Consider the following 27,932-nt stretch of genomic DNA (forward strand, 5'->3'; position numbering starts at 1 on the left):
CAAAGCGAGTCCCATGGTCTAAGTAGCCGCTCAGCCATCTGCTGCAGGAGGTCCTCCACCTGGGCACACCTTCTGCAGGCAGGTCTGCTGCCTGTCCCTACCCCAGGAGAGAGGTCTAGGCACTTCCTGCAGCCTGAGGTCTGCACTGCAGCCTCTCCTCAGCAGTGCCGTCTGTGTGGAGGCATCGGCCGCCGCTGGGGTAGATGGTGCAGACCACCCAGCTGGAGCCACGGCCTTTACCCTCAGACGAGTGCCCACCGTTCTGCCTTGAGGGTCGGGTAGGATGAGTGCCCTTGACCTGTGCCTGGTTGCTGGGTTATGTGCACGCCGAGTCCCCCACTCGGCCTGTGGAATGCCTCTCCTTCGAAGGGGTGCCCTCCCTGCACGCTCTCCATCGCGAACTGCTGCGCCACGCCCTAGCTGATGTGCCACGCCCCGTTCGCCCGTCCTGGTCACAGCGCCCCTGGTGGCTAGCGCTCCCTGGGGCTGCCTTTAGTGGGAGTGGGGGGTGGCAGCCGTTACTCCTGGCCCCGCCCACGCCTCGTCAGCCGCCCTTGTGAGAGCTGCCGGCTCCCGGCGGGTCTCTGCGCTCCCCCGTGGGCTCTCCGGCTCAGGAACCCCCCTGTACGCCGCGACCCACCGCTCCACTGCGGGACGTGCCTGCACTGGAGCTGATCGCCTCTGCAAGGCAATTCATTTGCAATTAATAAACCACACACCAAAAAATTACTTTCCAAATCATTTCTAATTATGAAGAAAATCATAATTTGCAGCCAGAAGAGAGTTGGAGACTCACAGAATAAAGTACTGGTTATAGTCCCTTCTCCCAACTTTGTATCCATGTCAGAAATTTCCCAAAAAGTGTGTTGCATGAAACAAATTTATTTGTGATGTTACCTCATTGACTGCCATTTGAATTGCCTTCCATGGCATAACACTAAAGGTGAATGTAGTCTTATGTCTTTTCATGTATTCTATTCCTAGTCAAAATATCATGGGAAGGCATTAAGTAGAGTGCTTTCCCACAGTACTGTAGCATTGACTAGGGGAGGCCTAAAGAAGGGAAAACATGCCTTTGGGAGTTGGGAGAGAATGCACTGGGACAGGTAAAAGCTTAGAAGATTTTGTAAGACTAGAAGCCAAAGACTATGAGAAACTTCTTTTTTGTTTATAAGTACTGTTTTAAATAAAAATTTCAGACTAGAAATTAAAATTTAAACAATGTAAGTGCCTCAGAGAACCAGGCTCTAAAGCAGTCCCTTAATGGGACTCCAGCACAGCCTTTATTTTTTAATGTGAAGAAGGGAAAGGATTTGCATTAAACTTTAAAAATAATCAAAATAAAAATCCTTTTTGTTTTTGTGGGCTGACAGTGTTACTAAGAACGATTGTGTTCACTTAATGGGTGTCCATTGCTAAGGAGAACTTCCTTCTGTGTAACAGGGGTTAGATTCAAATTTAAGCTTGTCTTGGCTGTCCTGGAGTCTATATTTTTTCAATCAATTAGGCAGAATGTCATGTCTGAAGTATCTGCTCTTTAACAATTACATCTCAACCATTAGTGTGTGTGTAAGCTCTTAAGGACTGCTTTTAGAACATGAAATAAGAAATGTCATGTGAGACAACTGTATTAAATGGATGTGATCTGGAAGACCAACACTTGCTGTCTTTCCTATTATTTGCTGTGAGAAGTACAACAAACACACTTTAGCATCGTACTGAACACTTTTATGCTAGACAGTTACCCAATTCAGCACAAACCTTGAGAAAACATAAAATTACCATCTTCCTGTTCTGCTATCCAAACATCAACATTTTCTACACTGCAGAAGGTTATGCAAAGAAAAGAAGACATTACCCATTCTTTAGCCTCCTTCTTTTCAGTCTCCCTCAGTAAGTTGGTCGTTGTAATAAGTAGAAACATACAGAATATAAACAGGAGATGCTGGAGTTGAGGAAACAAGTACATTCATAAAGGACAAAGGAAACCAGCCTATAGGAGGAAACCTTGGTGCTAGAAGCCCTAAACTTCAACATCAAGTCTGTTAATACAGTAGGGTACCTCTTAAACTGAGTCTTTAGGCCCTGTTACTACCTCTATGTCAGTAATGAAAAGTAAATCAAAATAAATACACAAGCAATGCTCCTTGATGCACACCAGGTTTAATATATGCTGATGAGCACCAGTATTTCCAACAACAAAATTATGCCTTTCTACTCATCACTGGTGGACCTTGTTCTCACAATATTGCTACTTATTTTGGTAATGAAAGTCGTTTGAAAGTTGAATCTGCAAGTGAATGTACTGTGGTGTACACAGTGCATAGTTCCCATAAATTTAGCACACAGGAATTTATTTCAGCAGCTACAGCTTTCAGTAGTTCATCAGTTTTGTTTTGCATGAATGTAATTTACCTTTCAGCCACCAAAGGCTTACAGTACAGGTCTTGTATTGAAACAAAACTACTACTGTAACAGCACTCACATCATGCTCCTGAAGGGGGGAAACCCCTCATACTTATTCCAAAGTTTTCCAAGCAGTTAAACTCAAACACAGATGTATATCTCTGCACATTTTTAGAGCAGTGTTAACATTCTGGCTGCACTAGGCTAGTAAAATTACAGTTTCAATAATGCAGCTGTAATTATTTCTATAATACAAGGATGCATAGTCTCTTCCTTTTTTTCCTCTTAAAAAAAGAAACCACAGGAAGAGGAAAGGCTACTGAAATGCTATCATATTGTATAGACACAGATCTAAAGGAAAGAGAAATGCTGTGGTCTAAAATGAAATAAATCACTGAGTTTCAGAGACAGTCTTATCCATTGGAAATAGCCACAAATGAAGGGGAAGACAAAAAGTCATTTCAGACCTTGAAAGTGCAGAGATTTGCAATGTTGTTTGGATTTACCGGCTTTCAGGAAGAAGGACCCATTTCATTAATGGAAATTTTACCTTACTAAAGCATAGAGAATTTGGCCAAGTTTCTGCTATGCATGTTACCTTCTTTTATAAAATATGAGCCAGCCTGGTTTTTGTTGAAGTCGTTGGGATTTTTGGCATTGATTTCAAGATGAATAGCCAGTGGGTCCCAAGCAGAGAAGATGAGGGAAAAGGCATACTACCTCTTACCCAAAGTACAGTTCAGATCAAATGCTGTGAGCTTCAGGGGTGTATTTCCTGATGCTCTCTTCATGTCTTAGACATTTCTGTTCACAATAACCAACTTCTTCTATACTCCATTTTACAACTACATTTGTGTTTTAGAGAGGAAATCTAATACTAACCATGGAATCCTGTCAAGAATTCAGTAAATCAAGTGACTTTTTATGGCATTTTACAAGAAAGAAAACCATTCAGGTAAACTGACAAGTCCAAATAGGAATAGGAGACTCCAACTAAGGCGTATGTTATGAATCATAGCCTACTACCCCTGCTGGGATTGAGAGAGAATCTCCAACCCAAAATGAATTCAAACCGGTTCACAGGGATTCTTAAAGTTTTGCTAAAAAGGGAAGTCAAAATGCTGACAGCTTTATTAGAACATATAACTCAAAGTAAGAACCAATGCATTTTAAGACTTAAAGGATACATTTCAATAGGAATCTAGTTCCCTTTAAGATACTGTTGAACTTCCTAAATAGTACTACATCTTGCTAAAATGTCATAGGTGTTTATATTTTCATCAGAATGAGGTATTTGGCCAGCTGGGCTAAAAGTTGCCTCTTCAATAAGTATTCCAGCAATATATGCTGAGTTTCAACAGCTATTTGTCCATTCAGGATCACTATGAGGATACTACAGTGTTCAGGATCATCTAAGAATCTACAGAGTTATGATAACTTTGTGTTGTGAGACCTTTATATAAAACAAATACAGCTAAAATGTTATACTCCTCTGCTTCTCTTTATGTACCAGGTTCTTTCTATGAACATTGTGGAATTTTGCCTAAGCAAACCTCTACAACTGTAAGGAATGCATACATCAGAGATATTTGTAGAGATATTTATGGTCTACTTTCTTTTCATGGTGCATATGCACATACATATATGTATTAAAAATCTTTTGATCTTTTTCTGTAAGTCTCAAATATTTGGTAGAGCACTAAGAAGCATTTTTGTGGCCATGCAAGGAGTGCAAAGTCAATGCTGTATGGACCCTTCCGGACTAATGCTTACTGCACATCCATATGCGGCTGAGGGATAGAGGGGAGGCACTGGACTTAATGTTCTACATAACCTCACTTAGGTCTGTGTTTCTTTTGTGTTTTACTTGCAAAAAAAAAAATTTTGAAATGGGCTTCAAGCACCATTCATACATGTCCCATCTTATCTCTATGAAGTTAATGTCGTTGTAGGGTCACATAACAGATTAATCTGTTTAAATCAAGCATGATAAATATTTTAAAGTATAAAATAATATGAAAGATGTTTTACTGTTACAATGATGTGACAAGTTAATATATTTCTTATGTCATCACAGAAAGAAAAGATTATTTGCTGTCCCAAATACACAGAATACAAATAATTTTTAAAATCTGGATTTACTACCAGTTTTAGTGTCCTAGCCTTACTAGGGCTAGGAAGGCTAGAGGGGGGATCCTAGAGGGATTCTTCCTTCAAGATTGCTTCTTTTAAATTGTTATAATGTAGTGAGTCCTCAGAATATTACTGGAGTGAAAAGAAAGTCATCTCTCATTAAGCATGAAAGATCAAGTATCTTAACTAAGTTATTCTATTAAAGGTCCCCACAGATACAGTGGACTATTTTAAGCCCACCGAAGGGCAAAAGCTGTATTCGGTATGATGCAAAACAGAGGTCCAGGCAAAATCAGCGCAGGTTCATTGGGATAGGAAACGTTCTTCACTGCACCCAGTCACACAAGTTTTTTTGATACGTGAGGTATTCCTCTTTCCCTGTCCTTTATCACTCCTTTTCTATCCCCAGCTGTCTCCTGCTTCACCAATTGTTTAATTTGTATTTTATTTTCCAGAAATTCGAAGTATGCTGCAAATAACATACATATTATCGCTGTCAAACAAACATCTTAATAGGGATACATGACAGTTTAATTGATTTTTTTTAAAAACTAGCAAAATAGGAGCAACACTGTAACATTATGTACAACATTGGAAAGTAGTTACTGGTTTTCTTCTTTGATTTTTTTTTTTTTTTTTTAATGCTGAAGTGGCAGGAACAGCAGCTGACAGAGCTGCATACTTGCATTTGCTTGTCATACCCTCCAAGCCCTCCCTGTGTTGTCCTTGTTATAACTACAGCCACATTAGCCTCCTAACTAGCTTTATAACCAAGGCTTTTCATCAAGCAATATTGGTCAAAGAATTAAGGTCAGACTGGCAGTTGCTGACCTCTTTATTCACACAATAAATCCTGATTATTCTAAGGTTACAGTTCGTTTATATAACCTCATTGTTACATACTTTACTGGGCATTCACACCTAGCACAATATTTTGCTAACTGTATGAAAATAAAATAAATCATAAGCTTAGGTGTTGTGGTACAAAAAAAAAAAGAAAATAAAAGAAAAAAGAAAACAGTAACAGGCAAGCAAGTGAAAAATGGAGATGATAGCTGTAGACCTATCAAAAAACATTCACTATTACGCAGTGAAAACAATGAAATAGAATTATTTTTCCTTGACAGTTTTCTGTAACAAGATACCTGTTAGAGATTCCCCAAAACAAATCAAAAAAGTCTTTGGATGAGAGTATTTCACTTTATGTTCAATGAAAATATTCACTTAAAATGTTCACTATAGGTATAAAAACTGTACCCTGCAGTAGTAGGAACCACCTAAAAACCCATCAGTTGACACAAAAAGGAGTAGTCTGTATTCTCAGAAACAAAGACTGTGGAGAGAATACCATGCCCATTGTCTTGCCACTTCCCCATACTATCTCCAATATTGCTAGGAGATAGTATTAAAACTGGTTTTAAAACTATTTTCCTGTCCCTCTTCATCTGCCACAGAGTCTCAAAATTTGCCATATATCAGAGATACAGGCAAAGTGCTGCTGAACTTCAAGAGCTTTCTCCCGTAACAGCCCCTTAATCCAGTACAGGTGAATTTGCCTGTATGAACTATTCTGAAGTGGCTCTAGTTTGTGCCACAGACCAAACTACTGTCAGTAGCCTAGGGGAAAGAAGACAAGACATGCTGTCTTCACATTTTCATTTTTGATAGGATAGAGCTGGGCTTAAAATCAAGTGCTCTATAGCATCTAATGAGAATCTTTTGATTAAACAAATATTCTTTTCAAAAATGAATGCTTTTCAATAAATACCCATCCTATTGAGTACTTTTAATAGGAACTTTTAAATGAGAATAATGTTTTCATTTGTAAATTTATTTTTTTCTCTACAACATTCAACTCAGCAACCTCATTCATCACAGAAAGTCATTATCTGTTTAAGAATGCTACAAACATTACTATTTTTCTTCATTTCCATTAAAATTTTGCACAAAGGTAAAAGCAAGTCTTTCCAACTTTGGTAGAAGCTTTTTCTCTTTTGTTTTCTTCATAGATATATAGTCTAGATAGTTAGCAATTGTTGGCAATTATAATTCAGTTTTATATATCCAAAGAGAAATGCAGTCAAATACCTTATCTCCTGGGTTTGTTACCTAATATCTTCTTTGTAAATGGCTTATCTTCATCTGCATAGCCTTCTATGACCAGTGTATTCCCATTTCATTTTAAATTTATAAACAGAAAATTTTCATATTTATCCACCTGAGATCATCTCGGCTCTCTTTTTCACTGTCAATATAGTCTGAGAACTTACATGTCACCCCTGCTTACTTAAGGCCCAAACATAGTACAAGCTGAGAAAGTCCTGTGCTCCAAAAAAGTCTATTTGAGGGTGCTCTCTAGGAAATCACAGAGAGAAGTAAAATCCAGGCAGTTTTGTACACAATGCAAAGATGATGACCTTAGTGATGAATTAGCGCACACTAAATTTGCAGCTGCCACCTAACTAGGAGGAGAGGCTGCAGGCATCAGAACTAGAGTTCAGAATGAACCTGATATCAAATGACCTAAAAATAAACATATCAGTTGGGAATGCCCAATGTTCTAAACACCAGCGGAAAAAGCCAAGAGGTAGCAATTTTGCCAAAAATTATTCAAAGGAGTGGGTGTTATGGGTCACAAGCAGAACATTAGTCAGCAGTGCTATGGTTGGGGTGGGGAAAAAAAAAAATCACACACCCCCCCAGTACACTAGGATAAGCATAAACGGGAGTATCATCAGAAAGACACATAAGAGAATTTTTACACTTCACTTGGCAGTATGGCCACAACTGGAATACAGTGTGTGGGATGGGGCATCACATTTAAATAGAAAGCAGCCTCCATTTAGCCCACTGGAGAACAAGAGGAATGATCTGGAAAACACATTATCTAAAGAAAGACTGAAAGAACTAGGGTTGTTTAGTCTAGACAAAAAATGACTGAGGGGAAGTGTGAAGGCAATATTCAAATACATAAAAGATAACTCCAAAGCAGAGAGGAATAATTGTTCTCCCTGTCCACTCTGGATAGGACAAAAATGACAGGCTTCAATTGCATCAAGGGAGACATAGGTGTAGGTTGGGGCATTAGGGAATACAATCTTCCAGTAGTGATGGTAGGCTAGTACTGGAATAACTAGGAACACTGTGGAATCCCCAAGCCTGCTGGCTTTTAAAGCAAGCACTTTATGTATAATCAATCCAATCTTGAGGCTGGATCTGTCATCTAGCCCATAGCAAAGGACATATTTAAGGTCCCTTCTGATCTTATTTTAGTGAGTATCAATGGCTGCACCCCCCCCGGTATACAAAAGGGTATAATTTCATATCCACTAGCTGTGGTGTAATTAACAACAGAAAGCAACGCAATGGTGAGCGAGGCCCCTATGGTATCAGAAATAGCTTGAAGTAAGCAGCATGCTGTTTCAGGCCTTGTATTCACTGCCCCACATAGCTGCAAGTACCCAGTTGAATTATTCCAAAATCCCCAAAGCACATTTGGAAAGACATGAGCACTTCATTGATTCTAACTGTGATTGAGAACAACTTCTCCAGGACTAAGCTCTTATACTGAAGCTTTGCTTAATTTTTTGGCCCAATGGTAATTTTTGAGGTTTCTTCATGGTTAGGTTAGTTTCTCAGAGGAATCTATCTGCTCTCTATACATGAGTTTTGTGCGTGTGTGTGCGTGTGTGTGCGTGTGTGTGTAAAGAACATAAATTCTCAATCTAATAGTGCATCCATAATTTGCCTACTCCATTTTCAGTGAGGCCTTACAGCTTTCTTATAGAACTACAGCTTTGTGACTGCATGGTTTATTCTTCCTGGATTGAACAGACTTGAAGCTATGTTTCAGATTTCAAAACAGCAAGAGAACGCGAGTCATCATGAGTGAAAAGATTGGATTTTGCTACTTGGAAAATGCTTCCAAAATAAACTTTAGGGTTTCTTTCCTTGTCTCCTATGAAATGTTTAAGGAAAAGCCATGTGCTTCTTTTGCCTGAAATTCATTTGAAAAATGTGAGAGAGTCCATCCTGCTTATCCACATTTAGCATAAAAACCACAAGATCAAACAATTAGAATTGCATCGCAAATGCATGTGTTTGCTAAATGAATTTAAATGTAACCTTGATTGTCTCCTCCTTTATGTCTGGATCCTGACTCTGTGTAAATAGTGCTTAGATCAGAGTATGAAATGGTGCCAATTTCATCCTGCCTTTAGTGAAATTATCAGGATCCTACCAATTTAAGAATAAAATAAGGTGCATTATTTACTGTTTCCATACTTTCTGTTTTACTCTTCCAGTGTGACACAACTAACAACAGAATTGTATGTTACCTCACACAAACCCGATTCTTAAAGACTAAAGGACTTGTGCACTTACAGTAATTGCCTTAAAGGCATTTTTATTTCATGCTTGTAAAAGATTATCTTGGCTTTGAAAACTTGATGCCACTATACAAGGTTATTTATTTACATTCCTACTTAAAATTAAATTATATTTGTGTATGCAAATGCACTATGGGGGAGGGTTTAAAAAAACTGGCAAGTAAATCCTAGTGCACTCAGAGGTGGAAATTATTATCCATTTATCCATAATGATTAACAGTTCAAATGCACTCTCTGCTGTTCCCTGTGTCTCAGCAAGAACAGAAGCTTTTGTTTTCCTGAAATAAAAAGACACATCTCTTTTTACAGTAAATGCCTTAAAAGGGGAGCACGTCACTCTCATGGCACAAAGCCAGAAAAATTTAAAATACACCCATCACATACTAAAGAGTAAGTTAAATCCATGAGCCTTGTTTACGAGACATTAACACAAATATGGGTCGAGAAAATATGAAATTATACTTTCCTGATATGTATTAACTTGCACAGGGTATTGCAGAGGGGGTACATATAAGCTTTAAATATCACCTCAAGAAGTCTGAGTGTTGAAAAAAGAGCATAATAAGCCCTTCCGAAGAGGGGACAGTCCTTAATAAGATGGCACGGTATCACCTATTTTAGAAACAACATTTTTTTGTTGGCCAATATGCAAAAATAAACAAATTTTTTAAAAAAACTGAAAAATGTAACCAGATGACTTTGGAAGTGTTTAACCATCCATAAGAAAAACAAAAAATCCTGTTACAAATAAAAATGAACCATCAGACAATGTTAGAGCACGTCCACTTGCCCAACTGATATTATAAGGACCTCTTGGCACTAGCAAGGAAGAGAGGATGGGTTTGATTTGGTTTTCTTTTTTTACAGAATGATTTTGCCTTTTTTTATTTGGGCTTCACACTTTTCCTGGGGCCTCTGGGCTCCTGTCCAGGCCAAGATACTTCACAATTGACTTTGATTTTCTGAGGTAAGTGATCTGTCACTTTCAGAGCAGTTATAGGAGGGGTCAGGAGTGAGGTGGCGCGGTATGGCCTCACTCTGGCTCCTGCCTCTCTGACATTGTACACGCTAATGCAATGTGAAGTAGCACGTCTAAATAGCCTGTCAAACTTTTTTGATGTTAGCAAACCCACAGATGGGATTCATTTCCACACTGTTCAAAAAACGTAAACGATACAAGGACATTAAAGAGCATTAAACTACTTGATGACATTTTGGTCACATTAATGAAAAGTGGCGTTTATAAACTACTACAAAAAGGTGGGGGTTGGGGAAAGAGAAGGGAAAGAGAGAGGAAAGGAGAAGCGAGGAGGGGAAAAGGAATTAAAATCAATCAAAAAAAACCCCAAAGGGACCTGGACAGTCTCTGGACATCATCAAAGAAATTAAGACCTTAAAATGAAATAAAACCCAGAGTGAAATTTTCCCTACACGTGTGCATGTGTCTGTGCTGTTGCTTGGGTGTAAAGGCACACTGCACCCAGGGACCCCTAGGTAGGAAGTGTAACTGCCTGTTTATGTCTACATTTGTATCTGTTCACTTATAGTGGTTAGTAGCTTCCTACTTAAGGCATCCCATCGATGCCAGTGACCAAAGTGTTGCCGAATATAAGAAAGGGTATCAAAATCCAGCCTCACCAGCTTAGTCCCACTTAGCTCAGGCCTAATTTGGCATTCAGTGACTTATATGAAAACATCTCCCATGTCATCCAAGAGCATTAGTTCACACTATAGCCTATAAAGCCTCAAGGGACTCTAGTATGCAGATCAAGAGGGTAAGATCTAATGGCAAAAAAACTCTTGACTATGGAAATTTCTGAGATCCATTTTTGCCACTTCTACAACCTGTTAGGCACACTCAGATTAGGATTGGGACCCATCTGGGTGTGAGGGTTAAACAGTTGCTGGTTCATCTGCTGGAGCAGCAGAGGCCTTGGAGCTGGCTGCACCAGGATGCCAGCCTTGCTGGGAAGAAGGGCAGACAGGAGTCATGCTGCGCTGGCTACACCACTGCCACTAGCAGCCACAGCATATTTTTTTTCAGCGTTCGTGGTTACATTAATTGTTAATGACAAAGGCAACCTTCACTCTGTGTGGTTTCCTGCCCATATTTGGATCCTTTACAAGGCCCCCCTTTTTCTTCCTCTCCTCCCCCTCCCATCATCCCTTCCCTTTCTCTGATAGGAAATGCAACCCGAGATGCGCGAAAAAACAGTGCGCATATTGTCATTTAATTGGCCCCTTGCTCAGGCGCATCGGGCCTCAGCGCGTGTGCTGTAGGGTGTCTGCTCCACAACAGGAAAGAATAAACCCAGACTCAAATCATAGGAAATTCATCAAATATGCTTCTTAGAGTTCTGTCTTTCAAGGTCTGTTTCCCTGCCATATGATCTCTATAAACCAAATTACTGCTGGCCTGAGTACAAGACTGGAGGCGCCTGGGGCTAACATATAATGAATGCCAAATGCATGTGACAATAGACTGATCATGGAGAAGAACTGAAAATTTTTCAAGTAGTTCTTTTATTTCATTTATAAAAAGCAAACTGACTGCACTTAATACATTTAAAAGGAGCCAATCATTTCCCTGCAGTTCCAGACCTGTGTAACAAACCTTTTATATCAACCCCATTAAACAGCTAGGACACAAGATACTTTTGAATAAGGCTGAATGAAGTATAGAAAAGAAAATAAATTAAAATACCTCATTTTAGTTTGGGAGGAATGTATATATTATTGAATTAGCTCAATTTTTCCTTTTACAAGCCTTTGTGCATAAAGATTCTACCCTTCAATTGCAACGCAACAAGGGGGTAAACTCCTTCTGCTGGGAATGTATTCTCTCAGAACTGCTGGATTCTAAAAAAGTAAGAAAACTGCTTAAAGGCTAGAGTGATGTAAGATGAATTATTTTTAATAATTTGTGCAATTAGCAGTCAACAAGAAATTTTTATCCCTCTGTTGCCAATTATTCTAAATAACCTAACAAGTTCAAGTGTTGCTATTGCAGGATCACAGGAAATGTGAAATCTCCAGAAGAAAATATATTATACTTTTTACTATAGACAGAGGGTAATTAATATTGCTTTTTAGGTTTTAGAAAATACTGCACTTAGAACTGCAAGTCAACTAACGGACCGTCTATAATCTATAAATGCTTCCATATTCACAGACATCAGCAGTATTCGAGTTACAAAAAAGTAATAATACATACATATTAATAGATCACATTTTGTCCTTTGGGGAGTATATTTTTTAAAAGGGCTAAGGCAGCAATAGTAGCTCCTCTAACATCTCTAAATGCTATAATTGTTTTATATGAATTACAGTGCTCATATTAATTAACGATGAATGTTTTGTATATGTAAGTATTTGATAAATACAGCCAAAGAAAAAAAATAGCCTGTTTTTTAAGTTGACATTTAAAAAAGAACAAACACGTTGCTGTTTGAAGGTTTGGAACTGGTTAAATACAAGATTATTTTAACCACATTTCAATGAGGAACATGAAATATAGTCCATGAGGTCATGCAATTCAGCAAAACATTTTTTTCCCTTCCTTTTTTTTTTCTGGTTAAATAGAAACAAAAGCAAAATTGCCGGAATACCTCTTTAGTCATATTTTAATCAAAGTGCTTAAGAAAACTGCCTGTAGCTAATAAAAAGTTGCATCCCTTGGGCACTCTGTCAAAAGAATCTAAAGAGACATTGACCTACTCTTGAAAGCAGCAGCTGTGTTGGACATGTCAGGAACACACACGGACACTTAGGTCTCAGTCCTTATTCTGGAGGGCTGCTGCATGGAGTGAGGAGATGAGAGACAGGAAAGAGAAGAGCTTGCAGGACCAGGACTGTAGTTTTGAAATCTAACTCTAATATCAGTTTATTAGATGGAGCAGAGCAGTACTCTTTTTCATAGGTATTGGGTGTATCTACATTGCCGTAGAGAGCAGGTTCTGTTCTTCTGTCAGCGTAAATCAATTGGGAATATCTCTACTGACATTAGCTACAGTTAACTGATATGAAGCCACCAGCAGCGAAATGTGGATCAGTGCTAGAGCATCTATTTGTAGTGTTCTTTTAAAGCACTACGGAAAATATTTGCTTTGGTGTGTGTGAGCAAAGGAAAAGCTTTTTCAAGTAACAACAAAATTGAGCTGTCTCTATTTTCAAGTTGAACAAGTGAAGAAATATTTTAAATTCAGTTTCAGGTATTTATTCCTACCCATAAAACTTCTTTCACCTGGTCAGAAAAACAGGAACTAGCAAGATATTAGCTTCTATAGAATATTTGCCAAATACTTGTTTCTGATTTCTTTATGTGGGATGCCAAAATGTACATGTACACAAATGACTAGTCACTCTGGACTATAGTGACAGCCATTACATAATTCACATTCTTCGTATTTCCCACAGAGACATTTATATACAAAACAGAATATCAACGAGCTACTTATATAAAACAATGCAAAACAAGCCAAAGAATGACTATAAATTATGTTTTTTAAATGCAACAAGAGAGCAAAATACTTCTGATGAAAAGTTGCTATCTCTCACAAAATCTCTTCCATAATTTTAAAACAGCTTTGCTTCCTCCTCACTGAAAGCTCTTTCAGAACTTTGTCTAAATGTATTCATAACTAATTTATATCAATTTCATCTTGTACAGTATTTTCATATTCAACATCTGATTTACCTTAATGTAAGGAAACATCCTGTTTGAACAAATTTAGGACTGACAAGTCAGCAGAATGGAACTTTTCTCTCCTGGCTACTGCTGGAATGAATCTCAGACCACTGTTTGCCCTGGGAACAGGGAGGACTGATAGAAAGTCCATCACGTCATCTGTAGGGCCACGTGACTGTGACACTAATCCCTACCCAGCCACCTCAGTCAGGCCACTCCTTCTGTAGTGTTTGCTGCCTATGAGGTGCAGGATGCTTAGCTCTAAGCTCTTCTCACACTCAACATGCTGAGTCTCACAACAGTGTATGGCACTGGATCATGAACTTGCAGCCTGAGAGATATTTAGAGCAGGTACTCAAACATTTTGTCTGCGTGTGTGGCAGATTGGTGCATTTGAGATACAAGACTGCCTAAGGCATCACTGAATCCCTAGAGATTTGGACAGACATTCAGATGCATCAACAACAGTACAGTACAGTAGAAAAAGCTATAGTTACTCGGAATTGCCACTTCAGGCATTGACATTCTTTTCTACTTACATACATCCTCCTGGCGAATTGAACATATAAATAGCAACAGAAATAGCAATCTTTAAAAACTAATAATCTAGATTATCTCAAATATTCTTGGTCTCTTTCTTCAGGAACGCATACATTTAATGACTTTCTGAACATAATAATCAGAAGTAGAGAATTTCATATTGTTTTTGTATTGTATTCTAAGTAACTGTGTTAAAAGAGTATTACTAGGGGTGAAAATTCAAGACCTCAAAGCTATAAATAACAGAATGAAAGTTGCCTGCATAAACTTAATTCAGTCTCCTTACTTAAAACTTCACTCATCAATTTTCTACAAGATCCTACATCAAAGAATACAAAGGATTACTGGTGCAGCAGAATTTTCTGTTCCCCTTGTTGTTCAATGTACTGCCTCTTACTATCTAGAGTATTGTCCAAGCGCTATTTAAAAAAAAAAAAAATTAATTCCTCTGTGGACTTTTGGTGATACTTATATACAGTATTTCAGGATTTCACATTAATATATCTCCATGAGTTGAAGGAATATTATCAGCTTTTAAAGATGGGAAACTATAGCACAGAGATTAAAGGTATCTACACTACTTCAGTTCTAAATATGAGGTTCAAAGTACCTGATTTAGACTATTTAGCGCTATATATCACTCAATCATTTGCAACTATGCATACTTCAGCAGATGAAAGCACCATGTCTCAAGTTAGACCCCCGAAAAAGAAGAAAGACAAATAATGACTCCTTAAAAGCACAGCTTGATTGAGATTTGATAAAAATGCCATAGTAAAAGACAACAATCCTGTACCATAACCAAGAAAACATCCTTTTATCCTTGCACTCCTCTACTAAATCTGCTGAATACCTTGAACTGCCACACCTGGAATACAAGGCAGGGAGTCTAAATATTAAAATACATAATAAATTCTATGGGATATATCTATGTACCTTAGGTACCAAATATTTAAAACTGGTTGATCTGTGGGGAAAAAAGTGGTCATTTACTACTGATCAGAACCAAAGTGATGGGCTACTCCTGTGTGAGCATAGCAGCACCTTGAAATTAGGCAACCGCTTGTCATAGGGAAATTCAAAAACCAAATTAGTACTTAAAAACAGACTTCAGCAATTGGAAGTCACCAAATGCCTTTTAAATAGGTATCTAATCCTGGAAGGCTTTATTGAGCTTCCCCTTACTTTACTTGGAATTCCTTGATTTGCAGTCTGCTTACTTTTCTAACAGCTCACAGAAGGACTTTTAAAGCAGCAATGATGGAGGAGCAACAGTCTCATTTCCACTATTCTTCTCTTCCTGAAAATACACACGCAAAGTCATTTGAGAAACAAAGACTTGAAGAAGTAGAGCTTAGTAGAGAAGGAACTACACCAAGCTGTACATCAGATGACTGGCACTTCTGGGAACAGTGTCTAGGTTTCCTGAATCCTTGGCTGCTGCTGTTGTTGACATATGGCAAATACTGGGGTTTTGGGAGGGGGTGTGTTTGTTTAAAAAAAAAAAAAAAGGAAAAAAGTTCATAGAGTTAATAAGAGAGATGCTTGATTTGACCATATATAGAAATGATGTCTTCATTAAAAACACTCAGTACCCATTTTTTTCAATAGAAAACAAGGAAATTTAATGCCTGTTTTAAGTGTATAAAGGGCTGCAATGTTAACACTAGTCATGATCTCGGCTCTGATAATGTAACTCGCAGAGGCGATCAGCTCCAGTGCAGGCACGTCCCGCAGTGGAGCGGTGGATCGCGGCGTACAGGGGGGTTCCTGAGCCGGAGAGCCCACGGGGGAGCGCAGAGACCCGCCGGGAGCCGGCAGCTCTCACAAGGGCGGCTGACGAGGCGTGGGCGGGGCCAGGAGTAACGGCTGCCACCCCCCACTCCCACTAAAGGCAGCCCCAGGGAGCGCTAGCCACCAGGGGCGCTGTGACCAGGACGGGCGAACGGGGCGTGGCACATCAGCTAGGGCGTGGCGCAGCAGTTCGCGATGGAGAGCGTGCAGGGAGGGCACCCCTTCGAAGGAGAGGCATTCCACAGGCCGAGTGGGGGACTCGGCGTGCACATAACCCAGCAACCAGGCACAGGTCAAGGGCACTCATCCTACCCGACCCTCAAGGCAGAATGGTGGGCACTCGTCTGAGGGTAAAGGCCGTGGCTCCAGCTGGGTGGTCTGCACCATCTACCCCAGCGGCGGCCGATGCCTCCACACAGACGGCACTGCTGAGGAGAGGCTGCAGTGCAGACCTCAGGCTGCAGGAAGTGCCTAGACCTCTCTCCTGGGGTAGGGACAGGCAGCAGACCTGCCTGCAGAAGGTGTGCCCAGGTGGAGGACCTCCTGCAGCAGATGGCTGAGCGGCTACTTAGACCATGGGACTCGCTTTGAGAAACCTGGTCTACTGGGGGCTGACAGGGTCCATCTGTCAGAGAAGGGGAAGAGCATCTTCAGTCACAGGCTTGCCAAGCTGGTGAAGAGGGCTTTAAACTAGAGATGCTGGGGGAGGGGAACCTCAATCCATCCCACTCCTACCAGTTTGATGCCAGGGCCAGCAACAGATGTCCAGAGCCTGGAGAAGGATCACAGGTCGGCAGGAGAGCACCTGAAGAGCAGCACAAAGGAACTCCAGCCAGTAAGACAGCTTCATCGGGGGCCCAACTTAAATGCCTCTATGCAAACGCACATAGCATGGGGAATAAACAAGAGGAGTTAGAGACGTGCGCATGCCTGCAGGCCTACAACCTTATTGGCATATCAGAGACGTGGTGGGATGGCTCCTATGGTTGGAGTGTTGGGATGGAGGGACACAGGCTCTTTAGGAAGGACAGGCAGGGGAGACGAGGAGGGGGTGTCACCCTCTTTGTCAATGACCAGCTGGAGTGCATGGAGCTCTGCCTGGGGATGGATGAGGAGCAGACCGAGAGCTTGTGGGTCAGGATTAAAGGGAAGGCAGGGACAGGTGACATTACGGTGGGGGTCTGCTACAGGCTACCCGACCAGGAAGACCGAGCGGGTGAGGCCCTCTATGGACAGATAGGAGCAGCCTCACGCTCACAAGCCCTGGTCCTCATGGGGGACTTCAACCACCCCGACATCTGTTGGAGGGACAACACGGCAGGGCATAAGCAAGCTGGGAGGTTCCTGGAATGTGTCGATGATAACTGCCTTCTCCAAGTGACAGAGGAGCCAACGAGGAGAGGTGCTATGCTGGACCTTGTTCTCACCAACAAGGAGGGGCTGGTGGGGAATGTGAAGCTCAAGGGCAGCCTGGGCTGCAGTGCCCACGAAATGGTGGAGTTCAAGATCCTTAGGGCACCGAGGGGGGCGCACAGCAAGCTCAGTACCCTGGACTTCAGGAGAGCAGACTTTGGCCTCTTGAGGGATCTGCTTGGTAGAGTGCCATGGGACAAAGCCCTGGAGGGAAGAGGGGCCCAAGAAAGCTGGGTAATATTCAAGGATGACCTCCTTCAAGCTCAGGAGCGATGCATCCCAACAAAGAGGAACTCAGGCAAAAACGCCAGGAGGCCTGCATGCATGAACAAGGAGCTCCTGGACAAACTCCAACACAAAAAGGAAGCCTCCAGAGGGTGGAAGCAAGGACAGGTAGCCTGGGAGGAATACAGAGAAATTGTCCGAGCAGCCAGGGATCAGGTTAGGAAAGCTAAAGCCCTGATAGAATTCAATCTGGCCAGGGACGTCAAGGGCAACAAGAAAAGATTCTATAGGTATGTCGGGGATAAAAGGAAGACGAGGGAAAATGTGGGCCCTCTCCAGAACGAAATGGGAGACCTGCTTACCTGGGATACGGAGAAGGCAGAGGTACTCAATGACTTTTTTGCCTCGGTCTTCACCGGCCAGTGCTCGAGCCTCACCGCCCAAGCCGCAGAAGGCAAACGCAGGGACTGGGAGAATGAAGAGCCTCCCACTGTGGGAGAACATCAGGTTTGAGACCATCTAAGGCACCTGAAGGTGCACAAGTCCAGGGGACCCCATGAGATCCATCTGTGGGTCCTGAGGGAACTGGCGGATGAAGTTGCTAAGCCACTATCCATCGTATTTGAGAAGTCGCAGCAGTCCGGTGAAGTTCCCACTGACTGCAAAAGGGGAAACATAACCCCCATTTTTAAGAAGGGGAAAAAGGAAGACCCGGGGAACTACAGGCCAGTCAGTCTGACCTCTGTGCCTGGGAAGATCATGGAACAGATCCTCCTGGAAGCTATGCTAAGGCACATGGAGGACAGGGAGGTGATTCAAGACAGCCAGCATGGCTTCACCAAGGGCAAGTCCTGCCTGACTAACCTAGTGGCCGCCTATGGTGGAGTGACTGCATCAGTGGACACGGGAAGGGCTACAGATGTCGTCTTATCTGGACCTCTGTAAGGCCTTTGACACGGTCCCCCACAACATCCTTCTCTCTAAACTGGAGAGGTATGGATTTGATGGGTGGACTGTCTGGTGGGTGAGGAATTGGTTACATGGTTGCATCCAGAGGGGAGTGGTCAACAGCTCAGTGTCCAGACGGAGGTTGGTGACGAGTGGCGTCCCGCAGGGGTCCGTACTGGGACCGGTACTGTTTAATATCTTCATCAATGACATAGGCAGTAGGATCGAGTGCACCCTCAGCAAGTTTGCAGATGACACCAAGCTGAGTGGTGCGGTCGACACGCCAGAGGGATGGGATGCCATCCAGAGGGACCTGGACAAGCTGGAGAAGTGGGCCCGTGTGAACCTCATGAGATTTAACAAGGCCAAGTGCAAGGTCCTGCACGTGGGTCAGGGCAACCCCCAGTATCAAGACAGGCTGGGGGATGAAGGGATTGAGAGCAGCCCTGCCGAGAAGGACTTGGGGGTACTGGTGGATGAAAAGCTGGACATGAGCCAGCAATGTGCGCTCGCAGCCCAGAAGGCCAATCGTATCCTGGGCTGCATCAAAAGAAGCGTGGCCAGCAGGTCGAGGGAGGGGATTCTGCCCCTCTACTCCGCTCTGGTGAGACCCCACCTGGAGTACTGTGTCCAGCTCTGGAGCCCTCAGCATAAGAAAGACACGGACCTGTTGGAGCGGGTCCAGAAGAGGGCCACGAGGATGATCAGGGGGCTGGAACACCTCTCCTATGAAGAAAGGCTGAGAGAGTTGGGGTTGTTCAGCCTAGAGAAGAGAAGGCTTCGGGGAGACCTTGTTGCAGCCTGTCAGTACTTAAAGGGGGCTTATAAAAAAGATGCCAGCAAACTTTTTAGCAGGGCCTGTTGCGACAGGACAAGGGGGAATGGCTTTCAACTAAAGGCGAGTAGATATAGACTAGATATAAGGAAGAAATTTTTTACGCTGAGGGTGGTGAAACACTGGAAGAGGTTGCCCAGAGAGGAGGTGGATGCCCCATCCCTGGAAACATTCAAGGTCAGGTTGGACGGGGCTCTGAGCAACCTGCTCTAGTTGAAGTTGTCCCTGCCCACGGCAGGGGGGTTGGACTAGATGACCTTTAGATGTCCCTTCCAACCCAAACTATTCTATGATTCTAATATAACAAAAAATTTTATCATTGCTAATACTAATAAGATCTAACACACATATTAATGTAGAGTAACTACTGTTAAAATTTAGCTTTTAATAATTTTATCAAAATATTGCAAGAACAACTAGCATGCATTAACATTTTAATGGCAACCATTGAAACAACAACTTTTGTATAGGCTTATTCTGGAAATTCATGATCCATAGATGATTGAGAAAGAAAAATCAAAACCTGCCTACAGTGCAAGGAGTGTGGAAATTAAAGAGTTACACACATGCAAAAATCCAAATGAGTCAACAAATACTGTGAGAGTGCCAAAAAATAGTTTAGTTGAACATGTGTGCTTCTTGTTTATGCAAGCTTTTCAGGGAATGTTTTTCATAAAAGAGATGTAGCACTGTTCAATGCTCAGTCATTGTGTTTCTGGGGATATGTCTTGGCTGCACTATGATCTAGAGTTTAGACTGCTACTGAAGGAGGAAACAACTCTGTCCTGAGGCAGTTATGATTTAAATCTCCTGTTAGGGTGGAGAAGTTTGTTTTATCCTATTTTTTCCCTCCTTTTTTGCCGCTGTTGGGCGCACGTGGCATCCATCGATTTCTTGCTGCATATTTTGCACGCAAATACCAATAGATAGAAGTATGGTGTTGCAGCTGCAGGACAAATGCATGAAAACATCAATTCTTAAAGACCAAACAATGCAGAAAAAGTATTAGAAAGAAGCTCTAACAAATCATTAATGCAAACATCCATAAAATCCTTGGTCATCAGATGAACATTTGATCAGAAATGATAGCTCATAGATTTGGCTATTTATATTATGATGGGCCGAGGAACAAGAGACAGGATTTCATGATGTACTACTGAGTGTTCAGTGGGTTTCAGGTTGCTTTACCTCATTGGAGTCATTCCATGTTATTATAATATAAAGTTAGTTAGAATTCCTCAGGAAGAAGGAATCTCTCTTTAATTTTATCCACTGCTTTTAACACCCACAGATTTTTTTCTGCTTGAACAATTGCCCTTTAAAAGCATTCAGTATTAATTGATACTCTTACTCATCATATATTCTTCAAAGCATATACTAAGTACTCCTAGTGAAACCTTGTCACTGCTCAGCCCCCTCAATTCCCTGTTGAAGTTGATGAGAGTTTTGTTATTGAATTCAGTGAAAGATTTCATTCTTTCTTATTAAAGGTATTCAGACACCACAGGCTTTTGTTTGGCAAGATCTAGCTTCAATTTTATCCAAACCATCAGAGCTCAGGGAACAGGCAAGGTCAACTCCCAATGAATTCTGAGACCAATTTGCATACCTCTTGGTCAACTACAGAATCATGCTCACTTGACTGTCAGGTATTCTTTAAAGTATTTCTTCTTTAGCTTTTATGCATTAAACAAAGACAATGGGACAAATTCTGTTTCCAGTGATCTTAACATAAATTTATAGGGCCTGTATTTATACTAATGAAAAATAAGATATATAGCTTTATTCCTCTCTTTGTGACAGGGATACTTACACAGCTTGAAAAGCTGCAAAGTGAAATTTACTCAGCTTATCTAATTGATTACCCTCATTCTTCAAATAACTTGTACCTAGAACACAAGTAAAAATGGCTTTTCTGGAAAACACAGTTCAAGTACACTAGTTAGTCATTAAGAAGTATATGCATCAACATCTCTATACACAGCCTGCATCCAAGTGCTTTGTAAGTCAAGTCCTCCAATACTTAGCTCTGGAGATGAAGAAAAGTAATTGTGCAATTGTCAAATTTTCCTTGTCTTGAATTTGAGAATCCTAGCCATAAAGATGGCTCGTCGTAGCCTGTTAAGTCACCAAGACAAACTAGCTGTTTTATACATAGGGTAAATCAGTTAGTGATTTCACAGCCATTTCACTTCCAGAAGTGTCATATATGTGAGTGGGTGAGGCCACCCACATGGTCCAGTGTTGTGGTCTGGTTGCTCTGCTGGAAAAAGCAGTATAAAGCCAGTTTTTTGGCTTCTGCCAGTGCATCCAGATTATTTCAATTTGTTAGGATTCCACTAGAGTGGTCAGCATTACTTTGACAAAGCTGTGCCAACAGGCAACTCTTTCTGCAGCCTTAAGAATTTCAGTACTCACTGGGACCAGGCAGAGGTACAGAGCTATCTGCTTTACAATCCGTTACCCATATGGCTTCTTAAATTTGTGTCCATTAGGTAGCTCCCATATATACAAGTGTTTATTATGTGGCTTACACACAATAAACACTTTACTGAGCTCAAGTTTCTACTGATGGAGTAAGGAGAGATTATGACAATAGCCGTACCTTAGGGAACCATGTAGTGAGTTCATTTTTAAGTACAGTTCAGGCTCCTGAAACTTACAGTAAGACATTAGACTGGACTTGCCATTTTCATGCTTGTTCCTAAGTAACTAAAATTTTGTATGTAGGACAGCAATACCACAGAGGTCATTCTCTTTTTCAACTTATGTTTGGCAACCCTACCTATAAGGATGAAAAGTCCTTTGGATCATATAAGATTATCTGTTGATCACAAAAAGGTTTAAGTATTCAAAAGGTGCTCCTTGAATTTTCTGATCGAGTTTTACTATGCAGTAAAAGAGAGGAAATAGTCTTGGCACTTCTTATGTTGCTGGTGTTCAGCAAGTTAACCATCAGCAGGGGTCCAACCTCATATTGGCAAGAATCTCATGTTCTCAGAATTTCCATCTACTAGTTTCTATTTCATTAGAGAGATGGTGTGTGGAGAACGAATGGGTTCTCTTTCTAGACATTCAGACTGTTGTATAGGTTGTTAAATCATCAGAGGAATTAAGTGTTTTAAAAGTATTCGGGACTAAGACTGTGGTGTATAACATATAAGAAACATTTCTTAGCTAAGTACTGTATGTACTTGGAAAAGCAAGTAACATTGCTGATGCCACTGATTAACTCATTACCTGCAAAAAAATTTCCTGTTTTGGAACCAGACCCCAAGTAGCAGCTTACTACTCGGAACTGACAGCAAATGTCTTTCCTTTTACTTCCTCACCTTGTCCTTCTACCTTCACCAAACATGTGAAGATGACTTCTAGAAAGTGAGATGTTTCTACAACAAAGTGTAATATACAAGTTGAGCACCTGGACAGAGAAAAAGATCATTTCATGACACTCTATTTCCAGCAGTCAGGGAACAAACCTATCAACTAATAGTAACCCAACTGGTAGGCACACACATACTTTCCTGATTTTTATTAAATTTATGGGCTTCTGGAGCCAACTAAGAATTTTATGTTTACAGAACTGCTAAAGGCTTGGAACATTTTACAGACACTAAATTGATATTCTACCCAAGTTAATAAAGGTCTGGTGCATAATATAAGTGGATTTTACTCCCCAGTAACAGCTTGACCTATTTAACAATAGGAAGCCAGGATCATCTCAATGTCTTTGCATGTTTCTTTTGGAAGATATGGACAATAAGTAAGTGAGATCACTATGAGTTGATTGTTGTATGCAGCAGATAGTACTTCTCCTTCTGACTCGGCAAATATCGAGCTCAAGTCCAAACACAGTGTTAACAGACAAAGCTATTATAGTAGTTCAGCCTTGTGAACAGTTAGAAAGTGAAGTTTATGGTCTCTATAGCTTCTGTGGCATCTTCCCAAAATTAACTGGGGAAATCACTGGTTTCAGGATCTGAAATTCTGCCACTTGTAGGAGATATGCAAAGAACAAAACACAAACCCACATCTTAAACAAATATGAGAAAATCATAGGCTACAAAGTCAAAATATTCTCTTTCCAGCACTGTACAAACCCATATAGAAGAAACTACGCTCCTACCCAATAAATCGAAGACACAAAACCAGTATTATTCTTCACATATATATATAGAAACTAACAGATATGCAGATCAAGTCACCCAAACACATAGTAGGTTCTTCTCAGAGCTGAGGCTGTAACTCCAAGCACCTAACAACTGCAATACACGGCTAAATTCTCTACAGTCTCAACAGATTCGTGAAAGGTCCTGAGTACCTCTGTGTTCACAAGAAGGCAAAGGTGTTCATCCTTTCTGAAGTCATTCAGCACTTATCTACACGTACTGTGTTAAAACTGTTCAGAAAAAATGTAAGTTGGTAATCTGTTTATTTCACATATATGGACAAACTCAGCCTATGTTTCATTAGCAAGGAAAGATTTTCTTACAAGTGTTCTCATCTCACTGGAACTAAAGAGCTGCCAGCTGCATAGAAAACCTTGCTTAAAGAAATATCATTTTGGGAAAACTTAAAATATCCCTATATCCTTTCCACCTCTTTATGTGTATTTAAATGAGCAGCAACATACCAAATTTGAACTCTTAAAATAAAAGTCTCAACAATGTCATTTCTATATTTAGCATACTAGTAGTCCCATGCCAAGATTTAGTCTTTGGAATCTTTGCTGCATACATATCACATACATGTTGCTACAAGAAGTAACAAATATGTAACATCTGGCATTTTTGTGTTCCAGTCTCAAAACGTGAAGAGTAAATGAGGTATTTTTGCACAAACTAAAAATGTACAATGCCTAACAGTAAATAGTAGTACATCCAGGCTTAGCTTAGGAAATGATCTAATTGCTAACACAGGCCATTCTCCCATCTCACGAACACGGGACTTTTTTGAAAGCACTGAACCCCAGCTAATATTTCAGCCAAGCCTGTCTGATCTACTTTGTGGCAGCAAGCCATTAGATCAGTGGACTTCACTTCTTTTTGCTCACAGGGGACAGAAATGTTTCTCTTCTTAAACGTCCATCCAACAGTTCCGGTATTCATACTAACAGAATTAAGTTAGTTTTAGTTGCCATCAAATATCATTATATTCAAAGAGGAAAGGAACAAACGTATTTTAAAGTATCTAGTCTTGACCTAACAGTGCCTGGACTTGAAAAAGATGATGAAGGTGCTATGCCAGAGTGTCTTTAATATGACATCCTGCAAACTACTTTCTTCTAAGCTTTTTATTTTTCTCTTCCATAGGATGGAGAGGGTACAGATGCTGTCACCAGGGAATGAAGTAAGAACATATCAGGCAGAAGAATCTGAATCTGGAAAAGCTGTGTTCGGATGGTAAACACAAGAGACTTCAAAACCAGCAGAGACAGCGCATCTATCACTAGGATGCAAAAAGAGAACTGATAAGGGTGATTAATCTGTGATTTGTATCCAATAAAAATACAGGTAATAACAGGATAAGAAATTAGTGAAAGCATAAAGGAGATGAATTGAATCCAAACAGACCTTAAAAAGAAGATAATCAGATGTTTAAAACTGCACCTTTGTCTAAAAGTTATAGTGCTGACCACTGCATAATGGAATGTGCACCTTAAGCTTGTTTTCCAAGGATTTTTTTTTTAAATCCAATTACACAGACTTTATTATCAATACGGTATATTTGGAGCTGATTGAAAAAATTCTGTGTGATTTCTTGCCAGATACAAATCATATGCCTTGAAAGGATTATCTGGATAACTCACAAGTCCCCTAGGGAAAATATGTTGTACAGACTACTCCTCGTAAGTGGGGATTAATATCAAATCCCAGAGGAAGTCATGCACTGCAGTGTTTGTTTTCATTTCATTTTATATTTACTGGCAGTTTATACTGTTCTTTCAGCTTGTGTTTAACAGACATTGCAGCATGACAGATTTTTCAGCACATGTAACATCGTCTCACATTTTGGCCACCTGATAATATTTACTAGGTATAATTGTTGTCCAGTGCATCTTACAAAATTGAAGATGGCATGAACTCAAATTTACCACATGGAATGTCTTCCTTTATAGAATTTTTATGCTTAAAACATTTCCAAACTTAATACAGTATTGACGTGGCAGCTGCTGCCACTGCTCACCATTAATCTCGGTGGTGATGTTCTCACCCTCAAGCAGTCTTCACTCATTTTTCACTCTTGTTAAACCTGGATATTTTCCCTGTATCTGTACATTCCCTATTGCTTTAGCTTACAGCTTAGTTTATGCCATTTCTGGCCAGCTCTGATTACTCTTTTTGTACCTTTCCCCACATTTTTAGTACTCACTTCTTCCCTGTCCCATCACCAGCCTGTCCTTTGAGATCAGAAAACAACTTCTCACTGATGTAAATGTGGAAAGGAAAGAATGTCCTACAAAACAGTGTTCAATACATCCCAGCACTGATACTACAAAATCATTTTCCTCTTCATAGCATTCAAACGGGAGGAATTGTTTGAGCTATCTAATCCAGTATTCTGCCATTAGCTAATTTTAGATACTTTTGTCGTTGGCATAGAAACAAGCAAATCCAATGGCAGGCAAGTTCTACTAACAGTTTCCTCATAACATTTCCTTCAAAACTTGACTGGGTGTGATCTGCATGACCATGATCTAACTTCAGTCAGCCCTGCTTTGAGTGGAAAGGGAAAGAGGGTGCAGACTAGCTGACCTCAGGAGGTCCCTTTCACTGAAATTTTTCTATGATTCTATTCATCAACTACAACCTGCCTAATACCCTAAACTGTATCTCTAATCATGACTTTGTGATTATAGCCATAGCAAGATCTCATTTATTTAGTGAAGTCAGGTAAGAAGAGCCTGACATAAGAACAGATGTGTGAGTCAGAACACCTATTACTGAGGTTAAATGAAAAGTCAACCATTACCCTGCAGAGCTTCTCAGGAAAGGGAGGGGAAGAAGATAAAGTGATCGTACTACTGGTACTTTTCTGCGTACAATCTTTTGACATGGAAACCTTTCTAAAAAAGTGGTAGCATGGAGTGTAGGAGAAGAGCTGCTCATTCACTACTGAGAACTACAGAAACTGTGAATGGATAGTACGAACTACTTTACCTACTAATAAATGCCAGTACGGTAGACAAATCTTCCATCACATTACTGAGGCTCAATGTTTGTAAGTCCCCATTTGACTTACTAGTCTTATCTTTATGAAATACTCATATGCATCAATGTTATAACGTTGTATACACCACCCACGTCTGCGCACACGTTTATCATCTGAATTATTTTAGGTTTACTCTTGTCATCTTTTCAAATTCTCTCGAAATTAAAGAAATTTTCTTTCTCAATAAACTGTCTTGGCCTGCATTACTGAAAGGCTATTGCTATCGCTACGCTGTACAGGAATCTGTTACTGCACATTTTGTGTATGTTGCACTTTCAGTCTCTCCAGAAAAAGATCATGGAGGGATGGTATAAATGGAAATACATTTGATTGATAAATGATGTTGTGTCATCATACAGAAAATGTCTTTGTATTAAAAACAGAAGTCTAGCTGTCCATCCAGTATTGCAACAACAGGCGAAAACCTGTGCCTAGAAAGGTAAATTTTAGGACATGGTAGTGCATCTCTGCTAATTTAATCTAAGTAGCATAGGCAAAGGAGAGTGAAAGCGGTGACAGACTCCAGCATACACTAACATGTCCTTAAGACTTAGCACTGCAATTGCCAGCACAAACTAAACCTCACATTGCATGCAAGTGCAAAACATGGTAGAAACCTTAAAATAATTCCTGTTCAGTAAGATCATGTGTGAACCTTCCCTGCAGTATTCTACATTCCATGACTGCTTGAAAACCTTTGTAAGATTTTATTTAATGGTTTATCTTTTATTGTAATAGTTTTTATTGCAAACAGTAAGAATAAATCCTTTATGATCATCAGAGTTGGTCATCTATAGTCTTTCTCTCATCAGTGTGGCAAACATCCATTAAATACTTCAAATGACGTTGATTAACTGAATTTAAGGGGAGGCAAGGAGGATGCAAAGGAAACACTGCACCTGTCTGAGCAGTGGTTTGCATCTAAAATATCAATGTTGCCTGTGACCAATCAACATTAGCATTATAGGAAAGCCACCTACAGGTAGAGACAGTTTTTATTTGCTCCTTGCAGGTTTGAAGTGGGGGTTGGCTTTTTAATTGTTTTTTCACAGTTGGATTTTCCAGTAGCAATTTTAACTACCACCCTTAGGCATTAGAAAACAATTGGATACAGGGTTGAGAAAATACATCCATTCATCTATACGTTGTCAAAATATCTTGGTTTCATCCTATAAAGACAGGTAACAATATTCAAGCCTTGAAATTGTTTATGAAGTAATCAGCATTTAATTTGTTCTGTTCAGATTTTAATTATATACCATGTGCCTTCCTGAGAGGACACTACCAGAAGTGTAACTGTCAGATGGAAATTAATTTGCTAGTAGATGACCACATACTTCATGAATTATAC

General features: G+C 40.4%; 1 long non-coding RNA gene across 3 annotated transcripts in view; it reads left to right on the forward strand.

Moving 5' to 3' along the window:
- The window catches only part of LOC143163193 (uncharacterized), a 261,908-nt gene extending 234,547 nt beyond the window's left edge, over positions 1 to 27,361 (forward strand). For 2 of the 3 annotated variants that reach the window (XR_012995856.1, XR_012995854.1), the window contains 2 exons: positions 9,795 to 9,894; positions 24,682 to 27,361. This is a non-coding gene — a long non-coding RNA (uncharacterized LOC143163193). The remainder of the gene's footprint in view (positions 1 to 9,794; positions 9,895 to 24,681) is intronic. The other variant, XR_012995855.1, reaches the window with a different exon arrangement.
- The last annotated feature ends 571 nt before the right edge of the window (positions 27,362 to 27,932 follow it).

Source organism: Aptenodytes patagonicus, chromosome 7 (assembly GCF_965638725.1).
Source record: "Aptenodytes patagonicus chromosome 7, bAptPat1.pri.cur, whole genome shotgun sequence".
Lineage (NCBI taxonomy): Eukaryota > Metazoa > Chordata > Aves > Sphenisciformes > Spheniscidae > Aptenodytes > Aptenodytes patagonicus.